Here is a 16,419-nt window from a genome sequence, read left to right as displayed (position 1 = left end):
AATAGAATAAAGTGAGAAGAGATCTAGAAAAATCCAAACATATAATACAGACAGTCCCCGACTTACAATAGTTAAATTTAGGATTTTTCAACTTTATGACAGTGTGAAAGTGATACACATTCAGTAGAAATCATGCTTCTAGTACCCATACGACCATTCTGTTTTTCATTTTCAGTACCATTTTCAATAAGCTACGTGAGATATTCAACACTTTATTATAAAATAAACTTTGTGTTAGATGATTTTTCCTAACTAGGGGCTATGTAAGTGTTCTGAGCATGTTTAAGGTAGACTAGGTTAAACTATGATGTTCAATAGATTAAGTATATTAAATGCATTTTTAACTTTCCATATTTCCAACTAGTGATGGGTTTATCTGGACATGACTCCATCGTAAATTGAGGAGCATCTGTAATCATAATTCCTGAAAGTAGACTGAACTCACTCATTAAAAGACAAGATTGACAGAATAAAACAAAAATAAACAAATCTATATGATATTCATAAGCAATACTCCTAAAATATAAGAACAAAAAAAAGTTTCAAAGAAAGTTGTAGAAAACAATACATGACAAAACAACATCTGCAAACAGTTGAGTTAGCTATATGAACATGAGAGTCCATCAAGTTTGAGACAAAACATTAGTATGATATGAAGAGGGTCACTACACAATGATGAAAACTTGAATTCACCAGAAAGATATGACAATCGGATTTTGTAAAACTGATAATATGTTTAAAAATTATAATCATGGTAGAAGATACAACAAACTTTATTATTATTATTATTATTGTTGTTGTTTTGAGATGGAGTCTCACTCTGTTGCCCAGGTTGGAGTGCAGTGGCACGATCTTGGCTCACTGCAACCTCCACCTCATGAGTTCAAGCAATTCTCCTGCCTCAGTCTCCTGAGTAGCTGGGACTACAGGCACACATCACCATGCTCGGCTAATTTTTGTGTTGTTAGTAGAGACAGAGTTTCACCATGTTGGCCAGGCTGGTCTCAAACTCCTGACCACAGGTGATCCGCCCACCTCGGCCTCCCACAGTACTGGGATTACAGGCGTGAGTCACCGCGCCTCGCCCACAACTTTAAATTATTGATGTGTCAAGCAATAGCTCAAAAGCAAGCAAAACAAAATGATATTTAAGTATTCATACATATGTGTTAACACTATTCTTTAAAAGGCAAAGAAGTGCTTTTATATGCATTGAAATACAAAGATAAAAAAGTAAAGGTGATAAACACAAATTCAGGGCAGTAGATGCCTCTAGAAGGAAGGGAGGGAAGTGGATAAGGATAGAATACAAATATAGTATTAAGAGTATTGACAATATTTTAATTCTTACATTGGGTTATAGGATCACAGGACTTTATGCATTTTATTATGCTTTATAATGCATAACTGTTTCATATATGTTTGAGTATATTAAATATTATAAAGTAAAATGTATATAAAAGGAGGCCATGCGCTGTGGCTCACGCCTATAATCCCACACTTTGGGAGGCTGAGATGAGAGGATTGCTTGAGCCCAGAAGTTCAAGACCAGCCTGAGCAATATAGTGAGACCTCATCTCTACAAAACAAAACAAACAAACAAAAATTTAAAAACTAGCCAGGTAAAACAAAGCAAAACAAAACAAAAAACTACCCAGGTGTGGTGGCACATGATTTTAGTCCGAGCTACTCGGGAGGCTGAGGCAGAAGGATTGCTTGAGCTCGGAGGTCAAGGCTGCGGTGAGCCAAGATTGTGCCATTGAACTCCAGCCTAAGAGACAGAGCAAGATTCGGTCTCAAAAAAAGAAAAGAAAAATCTCATGAAATCAAGCTTTATAGGGGAAACAAAGGAATGTAAAATGACAAACTATAACTTAATTGAATTAAAAGTCGGAGTCCTTTTCCATAATTCATTGCTTTAAAAAATTTTTTCCTCTGTCATTTTTTTTTTCAACCTGATAGGGGTTCTTAAGCTGTGTCTCTGGATGATGTACCTTAGGACATTCATGAGCTCCCTGAAATAACAGGGAAAACTCTGTGTGTGAGAGCATGTGTGTGTGTGTGTGTGTTAGAGGGGTAACAGGGAAATTATAGCACCCACCTCTCAGTGTTATGATACAGCCGAAAGGAGCTAATATATGTAAAGAGTTTGGCACCATCCCTGATACAGAATGTATGTGTTTTATTTCTCTTTTTATTGTAACTTTAATCAAATCTTCAATTCAGGCATGACCCAAAAGATTAAGCATCACTCTTAGAAGAAGCAACTCCTTCCCTTGATTCTGTGTATTTGGATCTCATTTATCCGTTGTAAATAAGCAAAGTGATCATGAGCTCACTTTTTCCACTGCAACATACAGGCACATAAAGAGTTAGATTCTGGAGACAAGTAAGTAAAAAGCTTACATCTTCAAAGAAAAACTAGGTTTAAAATGTTTCCTATTGAAATATGTCTTACAAACATACATAAAGTGCACAAATCCTAAGTGTACAACTCAGTGAGTTTTCCCAAAGGGTGCATGCTCATCTAAGTAATATCCAAATGGAGAAACAACATTACCAGCAACCCCCTTTATATCCCTTTCTGGTCACTACCCCCACCTCTCAAAGTAACCATTATCCATAGGAAAGACTGACTTTTAATAATGAATTAGAATGTAGGATAAGTGTATGATGACCCCGTTGAAAGTCCAAGGGTTTTAGAGCTAGACAGACTTCAGTTCAATCCCAGCTGGTCCCTATTACAAGGAGACAATAGTATCTACTAGCATGGATTCTGTCAGTGCTGGAAGTCATATGTATAAAGTACCCAGCATGGTACCTTCCTTTGTTGACCTAGTCAGCTCTTCCTTGTTATGATATTAAAAGATCTGGGAGGTGGGTGGGGTCCTCGTTAGGGTTAAATGAGATGATAGATGTGAGGCCACTTTTGAAAGTTGAAATATGCTATTATACAAGTGTAAAGTGTATGTGAAGAGATACAGTACAGCAGTTGCCATGGGGGGTTAAACTTGTTAGCTATTTTCCTATCATCTCAGTTAAAATACTGCAGACAGTGCTGGGGACTCTGATTTATAGCTGTTACTACCTATTAACCTCGTTAGACCTTGAGTGCTCTGTGTGCTCACACTCCACTGTAAAGAGAAAAATTTTTTCTGAGATGGAGCAATTGCCAACATAAGCACTTAATGACATGTGCAAAGGTTCATCCGCGACAGGAGGCATCTAAAGAAATGGACTTGATGAAGAGGAGGTGCCATCTATTACCCAAAGGCAGCTCCTTGGCCTTCAGTCCAGCAGTGGTGTCATGCTGCTTTGAAATTATTTCCACCCTGCAATAGATATAACATAAATCATAAAAACACTGTTTTCAATGAACATAGAAATAAAAGCAGACATTTCATGATGCAACTATATTTATCACATCTGCCAATGTATGCACATTTATACCGCTTCCATCCCCAGAGGAGAATGTACAATTATGCATTGAAAAAAATACGGGGTGTCAGGTGGAAAATAACTACAGGTAAGTGGAGAAGTAACATTTGTGGAGCACCTCATATGTTACAGAGGCTGTGCATTATCTCATTTAATTATCAGAACATCCCTATGGGGTAGGTATTGTTATCTTCATTTTACCAAGAGGAAAGTGAGGCTCGGATAATATTTAACTTGCTAAAGGTGAAACAGCTGGTAACTGGCAAAGGTGGCATACAAATCCAAATCTAATTGGTTAATAGATTAGGAGAAGTATTTAGCCACCAAAATGGCTATACTGGTCTAAGCATAAGCTTTGTAAGAGCAGTACATATTCTTTTGGGGACTTTATTTTCAAATTAACATAGACAACCTAGAGGGCAGTTAGACAAGAGTGATCATAAAGGAACCAGACCTCATGTTTCTGAGCCTGAAAAACTAGAAATGGCTAATCTGAGAAAAATGGAGGTACACGACAGGCTTTTAATATTCGAAATGCTGTCCGTCATTATGGTGTGTGGCTAAGTATGTTCTGTATAGACACAGGGTGGAACCAAAACCAATTAGCTAAAACAAAAAAAAAAGTTTTCTAAAAGACAAAGTGATCTGAAGATGGAATGGGCTGCCTTGAGAGGTAAGGAAGTTCCCATCACTGGTAATGCCAGCAGTAGTTAGAGCACACCTCATTTTGGCTAATAAAATTAGAATTTTCTTGTATATCTTATAACAAATTATCTGAACTAAACTTGGTAACAAGTGGACTTCGGGTAATCTTGTAAAGAGGTAGCTAGACCACTGGGTGCAGCAAGACTGAGGGATGGGCAAAGAGGAAGGAAGAAGCAGAAGTTTATAGTCAAGGGTGTGCCCTATTAAAAACTTGACTTTTTAGGCCAGGCACGTGGCTCACGCCTGTAATCCCTCCCAGCACTTTGGTAGGCCAAGGTGAGCGGATCACGAGATCAGGAGATTGCGGTCATCCTGGCTAACACGGTGAAACCCCATCTCTACTGAAAAAAAAAAAAAAAAAAAAAGATTAGCTGGACATGGTGGCAGGCACCTGTAGTCCGTTACTCGGGAGGCTGAGACAGGAGAATGGCGTGAACCCGGGAGACGGAGCTTGCAGTGAGCCGAGATCGCGCCACTGTACTCCAGCCTGGGTGACAGAGCGAGATTCTATCTCAAAAACAAAACAAACAAACAAAAAATAAAATAAACAAAAAACTTGACATTTTAAAAACAGCTTTAAGATATAATTGACATTTTTTTTTTTAACTACACATATTTGGGCCAGGCCTGGTGAGCCACGACCTGTAATCCCAGCACTTTGGGAAGTTGAGGTAGGAGGATCACTTGAGGCTAGGAGGCCCAGTCCAGCCTGGGCAACATAGGGAGACCTCATCTCTACTAAAAAATGCAAAAAGTCAGCCAGGTGTGGTGTGTGCACCTATAGTCCCAGCTACTCGGGAGGCTGAGGTGGGAGGATCACTTGAGCCCAGAAGATGGAGGCTGCAGTGAGAGCCATGAACACACCACTGCACCCCAGCTTGGGTAACAGAGTGAGACCCTGTCTTAAATAAATAAATAAGTAAATAACTAAATAAATAAACTACATGTATTTAAGATGTGCAATCTGGTAAGTTTGACCTTTGTTCTGGAAACCATGCCACAATCAAGATAATGAACATATAATGTGGAATCTAGAAAAGTTGAACAGTAAAATGGTAGTTACTAGAGGCTGGAGAGTGGGGGGAATTGGGGAGATGTTGGTCAAAGAGCACAAAATTTCAGTTAGGCAGGAGGAATAAGTTCAAGAGATCTATTCAACATCGTGGTGAATATAGTTAATAATGATATATTGTATACTTGAAAATTGCTGAGAGAGTAGATTTTAAGTGTTTTCACCAAAACAAAAGGTAAATATGTGAGGTAATTCACATATTAACTTGCATAGCCATTCCACAATGTGTGTGTGTATATATATATATACACACACATGCACATCATGTTGTACACTGTAAATATATACAATATACAATTATTTGTCAATTAAATTTGAAAATACAAACTTAAAAATACTGTAAAACATGTTGTATAGATTAATCTTGAATATGACTGATTTATTTTCTTCAAGCCAGACATTTTAAAAGGCCAAAATTATGAAACATTAAACAGAAAAATATTACCCTCACTTCCTTGCTAAGTATGTCCTTGGTGATGTAGCGCTGGGCTCACAAAAGAGCACTTGCAACACCATTGTTAATAAATTCAGGAAAAGATGCCGTCTGGCATCCTATTTTTAAAATCTGTACTCACTGATGAGTATATATGCGAAGTTACAGCTGGTCTTCACTTGAAATGGTACTTCATAGGCACGTTCCTTAACTTTACTTACGATAACTAAATTGATGGAGTACTATACTTGATGAATAGAGCCCAGAGTTTTGCTCTTTGATAAGCTATGTCAAGACCAGACCATTTTTTATCTCCCTAGAGTTCCCTTGGCTGTTTTCAAGTCCCACAGACTGGTAGACTATGTGAATCAAAAAGAATTTTTGTCATCTAGAAAGCCAGCTGAGGGGCACTGATCAGCCCAGTAATGTTTTCAGTGCCTCCTCACAGACAGACCCAACCTCTCTTGGTTAAAAGGCAGCTGGGCCTGTGTCCACTCAGGAGAAGATCCTAGTACTATACTTGTAACCTTTAGTCAAGTTAATGAAAAGCTTGGCATATGGAGGGATAATCTTTGACATATGTCTGCAATATCCCCTGAATTTTAAAAGTTTAAAATAATTTTATTAAGATATATCTTGGAGTCCATCATTTTGGGTCAGTTTTTCCAGTTACTACATGATCTTTCAAAATAGTTTCAAATCTCTTATTTCAGGAAAAATAATTTGTAAGTATAATTTAAGTATTATAATCCCTCCCTCCCTCCCTCCCTCCCTCCCTCCCTGGGCTGGGGTCCTGGTAATGCCCTGAGGCATCCTGTTCAATTGATCTTAATGAGCGTCTTCCCATTCTCTTCATCCATGGGTATCTGATGGTATCCATTCTTTACATCCAATTTTTAAAACTATTGATTTCCTTCATAAACTACCAAGGTAGCCTACATTTTTTTTTATAAAAGTAAAATATAATGAAAATATCCATCACCCAAAAAAGTTTCCTTATGACCTTTTGTCACTCCTCCTTCTCATATCTCCCACTCTGCTCCCCAAACCCCACCCCAAAACCATATACAACTAGATACAAGTCATTTGTCAGATAAATATTTTGGAAGTATCTTCCAACAGGCTAAGGCTTGCCTTTTAATTTTCTTAATAGTATCTTTTGAAAAGCAAAAGTTTTAAATTTTGATCCCGTCTAGTTGATTGATGTTCTTTTCATTTATAGCTTATGCTTTTGTGTATCATATTTAAAAATCTTTGCCAAGCCCAAGGTCACTACATTTTTCATCCATGTTTTCTTCTAGAAGTATTACGATTCAGGCTTTTATATTAAAGTCTGTGATCTATGTAATTGATGAAGTTTTGTATATGGTGAGGTAAGGGTTGAAGCTTTTTTTTTTCTTTTTTTGCATATGGTTATCCAATTGCCCCAGCACCATTTGTTAAAAAGGCTATTCCTCCTGGGGGCGGTGACTCACACCTGTAATCCCAGCACTTTGGGAGGCCAAGGTGGGCGGGTCACCTGAGATCAGGAGTTCGAGACCAGCCTGGCCAACATGGCAAAACCCCATCTCTACTAAAAATACAAAAATTAGCTGGGCATGTTAGTGGGCGCCTGTAATCCCAGCTACTCAGAAGGCTGAGGCAGGAGAATCACTTGAACCCAGGAGGTAGAGGTTGCGGTGAGCTGAGATCATGCTACTGCACTCCAGCCTGGGCAACAGAGAGAGACTCTGTCTAAAAAAAAAAAGCTATTTGTTCCTCATTGAATTGCCTTGGAACTTCTACCAAGTCGATGGGTCATATATGTGTGCATCAATTTTTGGACTCTATTCTGTTTTATTGACCTATTTGTCTATCCTCATGTAGATTAAACTTTTTCAATCATTTCAAATGTATTACAACTTCTTTAAGGCCGATCTTATGGACTATCATGGTAAACATATGATGTGCACTTTAAAAAAAAGAATGTGCACACCCATTGTTGAGTGTAGACTTTTGAAAATGTAAGTTGAATAAAGGTGGTTGATAGTGTGATTCAGGTCTTCTAGGTTCCTGTTAATTACTTGTCTTGTTGTTCTATCAATTTCTAAATAGAAAATGTAAAAATATTCAACTCTGAAACTGCTTCACTCTCCAATTTTGTCCATTTTTGCTTTGCATATGGTGAAGGTCTGTTATTAGGTGCATACAAATCTATTATTGTAATGTCTTGTTGCTAAATTCACTCTTTTGACATTATGAAATTGAAATACACATTTTTATCTCTGGGGATACTTTTTGTTTTGAAATACATTTTAGTAGACATTAGTATAGTGAGTCCAACCTTCTAGTGCTACTGTTTGCATAGTATATCTCCTTTCCCATTTATTTTGAGCTGTGTCTTTATATGAAAAGGCTCTCATAAACATCATACAATTATGTATATGTGTGTTCATCTATCCCAACAATCTTAACCTTTCAATTAAAGTGTTTAGTCCCCTAACATTTAATATAATTATGGATATGGTTGTTTGAGCCCACCATTTTATTGCTTTCTATTTGTCTCCTCTGTTTTTCGTTTCTGTTCCTCCTTTCCTGCCTCTTCTCAATTTTGCATTATGTAAGGCTGGGCACAGTGGCTCATATCTGTAATTCCATCACTTTGGGAGGCCAAGGCAGGCATATCACTTGAGGTCAGGAGTTCGAGACCAGCCTGGCCAACATGGCAAAACCTAGTCTCTACTAAAAATACAAAAATTAGATGGGCATGGTAGTGTGCACCTGTAATCCCAGTTACTCAGGAAGCTGAGGCATGAGAATCATCTGATCCCAGGAGACAAAGGTTGCAGTGAGCTGAGATCATGCCAGTGTACTCCAGCCTGAATGACAGAGTGAGACTCTGTCTCAAAAAATACATATATATATATTATATATATATATATATATAAAATATATATTATGTAGAATATAACCTTGCAACTGTAGGCCCATATCCCATCTCTAATCATTATGCTATCATGTTTATTATATCTATGTACATTATAAACTCCATAAGATACAGTTGTTATTCTTAGCATAAAGTTGTATGTATTAAAAAGAAATTAGGAAAAAAATTCAGAAGCCTTTTGCATTGATCCATATATCCACCATTTCTGACACCCTCCATTGTTTTATAAGGATCTAAATCTCCATTTGCATCATTTCCTTTCAGTCTGAAAAGCTTTTTTCTTTTAGTGCAGGTCTTTGGACAAACTTTTTGTTTTCTTTCATTTGAAAATTGTATTTCATCTTCAGTCTTAAAGAAAATTTTCATTGGTTATAGAATTCTGGGTTAAGCAACTTCCCCACCCTCACCTGTACCCCCAAGCCCCCACATACACAGCACTTTAAATATTTGTTGTGCCAGTCTATTTTGTGATCCATAGTTTCTGGTGAGAGGTCAAATGCTGTTCTCCAATACATAAAATAAATATTGTTTTTATCTTGCTGTTTTCAAGATTTACTATTTATCTCTGGCTTTCCACAGTCTGACTACGTGATTTGTCTTGGCATGAATTTCTTAATGTTTATTCTGGTTTGTGTTTATTGAACATCTTTTATCTGTAAATTTCTAACTTTTGTCAAATTTGAGAAATTTTCAGCCACTGTTTCTTCAACTTTTTTTTCCAACATATGCTCTTTCCTCTCACTTTATGGGATCCTAGTTATGTTACACCATTTGATACTACCTAAAGGTTCCAGAAGCTCTGTTCTTTAATTTTTTTTCTGTGTTCTTAATCTTGGATAATTTCTACTGATTTATTTTCAAGTTCATTTGCTCGTTCCTCTGTCATCTCCATTTAGCTAAGTCCATCCAGTGAATTTTTGCCTCAGAGATTTTATTTTTCAGTTCTAGATTTTTCTTTTTTTTCACCTCTGGGAGCACAGAACATAGATTTTTCAGCTAACTCTTTAATATGTGTGTTTCTCTGCTGAGATTTCTTTTTTATTCCCATTGTTTAGCATATTTCACTTTACTATGTTGAGTACAGTTACATTATCTGTTTAAAAATCCTTGTCTGTCAGCCCGGGCAATATGGCAAAACCCCATCTCTACTAAAAACACAAAAACTTAGTTGGGCATGTTAGTGCGACCATGTAGTCCCAGCTACTCTGGAGGCTAAGGTGGGAAGTTGAGGCTTCAGTGAGCCAGATTATGCCACTGCACCCCAGCCTGGGCGACAGACTGAGATCCTGTCTCAAAAAAATAAAATAAAATAATTTTAAAAACCAAGAAATAAAAACCTGATCTTTTAATTCCAGTATCTTGTTCATCTCAGGGTCTATTTCAGTTGGTTTTCTTTTCTCTTAAGAACGTATTCCATTTTGGCTGGGCATGGTGGTTAACACCTATAATCCTAGCACTTTGGGAGGCCAAGGCGGGTGGATTGCCGGAGCTCAGGAGTTCAAGATCGGCCTGGGCAACATGGTGAAACCCCATCTGTACTAAAAACATAAAAATTAGCTGGGCGTGGCATCAGGCACCTGAAATCTTAGCTACTTGGAAGGCTGAGGCAGGAGAACCATTAGAATGTGGGAGGTGGAGGTTGCAGTGAGCTGAGATCATGCCACTGCACTCCAGTCTGGGCAACAGAGCAAGACTCTGTCTCCAAAAAATAATAATGATGATGTGTTCCATTTTCTTTTGTTTTGTATGGTAATTCTGGATTTGTTCTAGACATTACTAATGCTCATTTGTTAACGTTATTTTTTATGAGAGACGTTTTGCTTTAGCAGGAATTATCTGTGTTGGACTTGAATGGAAACTTTGTTTCTTCGGTGACAGTTTGTCTTAATTTGCATCTTTACTCTCTGAGCTGCTTTGAATCTATTTTGTGCATGTGTGGTTCAGAGATCAGTCAGAATGTGGTTAGATAAAATTTAAACATCTCCTTTCACGAGTCCCCCACTCTCTTCAGCAGCCATAGTTACCCTGGTCACTAGTATTTCTTCTTATTCACACATTATGCTAATTGCAGTAGGTCAAGAAAATTTACTTCATTTAGCTCCTGTCCTCCCTTCTTCCCTGTTTGTACTCCTCAGCAGAATCTTCTCACTCTTCAGAGCTTTGAGAAGTTGCTTTCTATATTACAAACCAATTTTATAGTTGTTTACTATAAGGAAGTCATCGAATAGGGTCTTACTCTGTTATATGCAAATGTCAGAAGTCTTTCCAGTCATTTTTTAATGCACACATTTACTTTCTTTCCTTTTCTTTTTTTTATAAAATTGAGACAGGGTCTCCCTCTGTTGCCCAGGCTGGAGTGCAGTGGCACAATCTTGGCTGACTGCAACCTCCACCTCCTGGTTCCAGATGATTCTCCTGCCCCAGCCTCCCTAGTAGCTGGGATTACAGGTGCACACCACCACACCCAGCTAACTTTTGTATTTTTAGTAGGATGGTCTCAAACGCCTGACCTCAAGTGATCCACCCGCCTCGGCCTCCCAAAGTGCTGGGATTACAGGTACGAGCCACTGCACCTGGCCTTACTTTTTTTCTTAAACAAAAACGGAAACTCACCCAATTTTTTTTCATTGAATGTATCATGAATAGTTCCTACTTTATTAAATATTCCTCTATAACATGATTAATGGTGATATAATATTCTATTCAATATGGTTTATCTATTCCCCTATCACTGATCATTTGGTATACTTTCATTTTTGCTATTTTTAAGAAACATTACAGTGAACACCCTTGTACATACATCTTTATGCATATCCCTGGTTATCTCAGGTGAGATAAATTCTTACAAATGGAAATTGCTAGGACAAAAGGCATACATATTTTCAAGACTTAATACATTGTCATTGTCTTCTAAACAGATTATACCAATTTGCACTCAGTATGTGAGTAAACACTAAATATATTTTCATGTGTTTTGTCTTTTAAGAATTACTTGCTTATGCCCTTTATGCATTTCATTTTGAAGAAGCACTAATTGTTGCAAATACTCTCTCTATATTCTCTAAAAGTATAACTTTCTTAGGATTCGCTCTCTAGAATGACAGAGAATGAACTGCATGACAGTCTTTATGATACTTGAAGAGAGTTAATGAATACCTCTCCAGTAAATTAATACCAACCACTTTTCTCTGGTTTGGTTTCAAAATCCCCAATGCAAGCCAACATGGTTTCAAGAATAGCCTCGTTATTCTAGCCACCCACTTCCGTTTACAATTGTATTCTAGAGCAGGGATAGGCTTTTTTTTTTTTTTTTTAATGGCTCTTAAGCTAAGAATTGTTTTTATATTTTAAAAATCAAAAGAATATTTCATGAAATATAAAATTCAAATTTTAGCCGGGCACAGTGTGTCATGCCTGTAATCCCAACACTTGGGAGGCCAAGGTGGGAGAATCGCTTGAGGTCAGAACTCTGAGACCAGCCTGGAAACAAGGTGAAACCCTGTCTCTACTAAAAAAAAAAAAATTAGCCAGGAGTGGTGGTGCACACCTGTAGTCCCAGCTATTCAGGAGGCTGAGGTGGGAAGATTGCTTGAACTCAGGAAGCAAAGGTTGCAGTGAGCCAATAAGATCATGCCACTGCACTCCAGCCTGGGTGACAGAGTGAGACTCTGTCTCATTAAAAATAATAATAATAAAAATAAATAAAAATCAAATGTTATTATCCATCCATAAAGTTTTAGTGGAACACAGCTACACTCATTTGCTTATGTATCCTCTGGCCTCTTCTGTATTATATTACTACAGCAGAGTTGAGTAGTTGGGACAGAGACTGTATTGCCCACAAAGCCTAACACTTACTATCTGGCCCTACTTAGAAAATGTTTGCTAACCCCTGGTCTAAAGCAGTGGTTCTTAAAATGTGGTCCTTGGATCAGCAGCATCAGTACTACCTAGGGACTTCTCAGAAATGCAGATTCTCAGACCTCATCCAGACCTGCTGAATCAGAAACAGTTACTTCACACTTCACAATTCAAATAAACATTAACAAATATAGTATAATCTTTCTAAGCAAAATATATAGATTTTCTCCATTTTAATTCTATAAACAGCATTTCTTTTTTCTTTTTTTTTCAGACAGAATCCACTCTGTCACCCAGGCTGGACTATAGTGGTGTGATCTCTGCTCATTGCAACCTCCACCTTTCGGGTTCAAGTGATTCTTCTACCTTTGCCCCCCGAGTAGCTGGGATTACGGGCGTGTGCCACCACACCGACTAAATTTTGTATTTTCAGTAGAGACAGGATTTCACCATATTGTCTAGGTTGGTCTCGAACTCCTGACCTCAAGTGATCTGCCCACCTCCGTCTCCCAAAGTGCTGGGATTATAGGTGTGATCCACCGTGCCAGGCCAGTATTTCTTTTTTTCGTTTTCTTTTGAGATGTAGTCTCACTCTGTTGTCCAGGCTGGAGGGCAGTGCGTGATCTCAGCTCACTGCAACTCCTCCTCCCGGGTTCCAACAATTCTCCTGCCCCAGCCTCCCAAGTACCTGGCACTACAGGCGCATGCTGCCATGCTTGGCTAATTTTTTGTATTTTAGTAAAGACAGGCCTTCACTGTGTTGCTCAGGCTGCTCTCGAACTCCTAAGCTCAGGCAATCCGCCCGCCTCAGCCTCGCAAAGTGCTAGGATTATAGGCTGATCCACTGCACCTGGACCAGTATTTCTTTATAATAGGTTTTCTTTGTAAATTTGTAGGGCCTAGTAATCTGTGTGTTAATAAACTCTCTACTCTGTTTGAGACCCACTGGTCTATACTAGTGCTGTCCAACAGAAATAAAGACAGGCCTTCACTGTGTTGCTCAGGCTGCTCTTGAACTCCTAAGCTCAGGCAATCCGCCCGCCTCAGCCTCACAAAGTGCTAGGATTATAGGCTGATCCACTGCACCTGGACCAGTATTTCTTTATAATAGGTTTTCTTTGTAAATTTGTAGGGCCTAGTAATCTGTGTGTTAATAAACTCTCTACTCTGTTTGAGACCCACTGGTCTATACTAGTGCTGTCCAACAGAAATAAGCAAGCTACATATGTTAATTTTAAACTTTTCCAGTAGCTACATTTAAAGAGATAAAAAGATGAAATTAATTTTGATATTTAACTAAATATATACAAAAATTTCAACTTGTAATCTACATAAAAATAGAGATATTTTACTTTTTGATATGAAGTCTTTAAAATCCAACATGCATTTCATACTTACAGCACATCTCAATTCAGACTAGCTCCCTTTCCAATACTCAATAGCCATATGTAGCCAGCAGCTACTCTATTAGACAGCTACCACATAATGCAATTCTATTTGCTACTTGAGATGGTAGCACTATTTACTTTACATTTAGTTAATTCTATTATTGGAATCATTCCAATTTGATTTACTTAAAATTCTAATGATTTGGCTGGGTGTGGTGGCTCACGCCTGTAATCCCAGCACTTTGGGAGGCCAAGGCGGGTGGATCACTTGAGCTCAGAAGTTCGAGACCAGCCTGGCCAATGTGGTGAAACCCCATCTCTACAAAAAAACACAAAAATTAGCGGGGCGTGATGGCATGTGCCTGTAACCCCAGCTACTTGGGAGGCTGAGGCAGGAGAATCACTTGAACCTGGGAGGTGGAGGTTGCAGTGAGCTGAGGTCGCGCCACTGAACTCCAGCCTGGGCGGCAAGTGAGATTCCATCTTAAAAAAAAAAAAAAAAAATTCTAATGATTTTAAAATGATACCTTTTTCAATTAATACATTAGATAAAAGGATGGCTTTAGTGTTCTGTAGCACAATAGCGTTACTATAGTGAACAGTAATTTATCATATATTTCAAAGTAACTAAAAGGATGGAATTAGAAGGTTCCTAATGCAAAGAAAATGATAAATGCATGAGGTAATGGATACCCCAATTACCCTGGTTTGATCATTACACATTGTATGCTTGTATCAAAATATCACATGGACCCCATAAATATGTACAATCATTATGTATCCATGATATTTAAAAAAAAACAAAAAAAAACAACGACATACATGGTGTATGAAGAAAGCATCTTAGCAAATTTGCCAGTGTTACAAGAAATAAAAAATATGGTGAAAAGCAAGTACTATCATCCCTTGGTGCACATGAATGCTTCTACTGTTCAGACCTTGAAGCACAAGCCAACAACCTAACCCAACTCTTTGAATGTATTTTCCAACATGTAAGAACACTCCAGGTAAATACATCAACCAAACTGGTCAACTAGTCTTTTCTCTGGCACTTTTGGACTTTGAGTCTGTTATGGAATCAAGGAAATTTCCTCTGTGGTGGCTGAAAGCATCAAGCATAATAATCAAGATAGGTTGGCAGTCATGATTCTCACCACTCTGAACTGGAAGTGACCAGTTTTATAGAGAGGAAAGCATTACACAGACCCATACTATATATCAGAAATGAACAAGAGTCCTTCCAGTACCACATTCCCCATTCTAGTACTCCCTGCTGCATGCTTGTCTTTAGTATCATGATTCTCCAGTATCCTAACATACTATCCTCTTTAAGTAGCTTGAGTTTCTCTTCCTTGCAATTAAGTCTTAGTATATAAGAAAAATGAGTCAAAGATTTAGACAAACGTGTATCAGTGCTCGAAACTTTTAAGCAGACTAGTAACTCATCGTTCCAACAACAAATTACAGCCTTCCCTTACCTCAAATCTGGGTTTAGGTGTTGCTCCCACAACAAAGAGAATTTGCGCCTATTTGTGTGTATTCACCAGACTGTAAGTACCTGGACAGATGTTGTATTTTTCTTGCTCATTCAGATGTAATCCAGCATCTGGCACATGACTTCCTTTGAATAAATAAATGTATATTTCTTATTACTATGTTCGAAGACTGATCTTCTGCACCAGAAAATAGCAGCACATAATGGAAACAACTGCTCTGCTACTCAGAGCAACATTCAAGCAAAAAGAATAATCTTTTTCTTCCAACTTTACCTTTCAGAAATGTACCATTTACTGAGCACCTCAGTTACTTCTAACTTTGCAATTCAAGTAAATAATCACAGTATAATCATTCTAAGCAAATTATATAGGATTTCACTTTAATTCTATAAATAGGATGTTTTCTTTATAAATTTTTGGCAGAGATGTGCTGCTCAGATCTCCCCTCAAGAAAGGACTCGCTGCCCAGCTGTGGCTAGCTGATAGCCCCTAGTTACTGGCTGTGTCAGTAACTCAGAAAGTTTACCTCAACTTTCCAGCCAGGTGAGGTGATCCCCAGCCAATGACCTAACAATGCAGTGGGACCCGTCTACCCATTTCTGCCCAACATACCACTCTAACAGGGAGTCTCTGCTCCGGAGCTCCCACTGGGCTGACAGCAGCTTTGTCAACTCTGCATCACTGTCTGACAGTTTCCCATAATTCTGCACCCTTCCTTCTCCTTTTGCTGGAGTTATGCTCTACTAAAACATTTTGCACTTCTAGCTACACTTTAGTATCCTCTCCCTGGGGTATCTTTCCTGTGACAAAATCAAAGATTTATTTATTTCCAATTTAGTCTGGAAATTTACTCTCTCACCTATTTAACTTCTTTTATGTTAATAATGCTTGGCAGGCTTTCCCTCAGACTGTGACATTTTGGTTTCATGTCCCTAAAACATTTTAAACCTAGTACAATGATTTTGTTTCTTCACATAATCACTATACCTTTACCAGCAACACATTTTACACATTGACTTAAAAGTTTATATTATTCATTATATTTTAGAATATAATTATTTTAAATATATTTCACTTTATTTGGTAAATATACATTTATT

Source organism: Colobus angolensis, unplaced genomic scaffold, assembly GCF_000951035.1.
Source record: "Colobus angolensis palliatus isolate OR3802 unplaced genomic scaffold, Cang.pa_1.0 Scaffold244, whole genome shotgun sequence".
Classification (NCBI taxonomy): Eukaryota; Metazoa; Chordata; class Mammalia; order Primates; family Cercopithecidae; genus Colobus; species Colobus angolensis.
Note: the sequence above shows the minus strand (reverse complement) of the source record.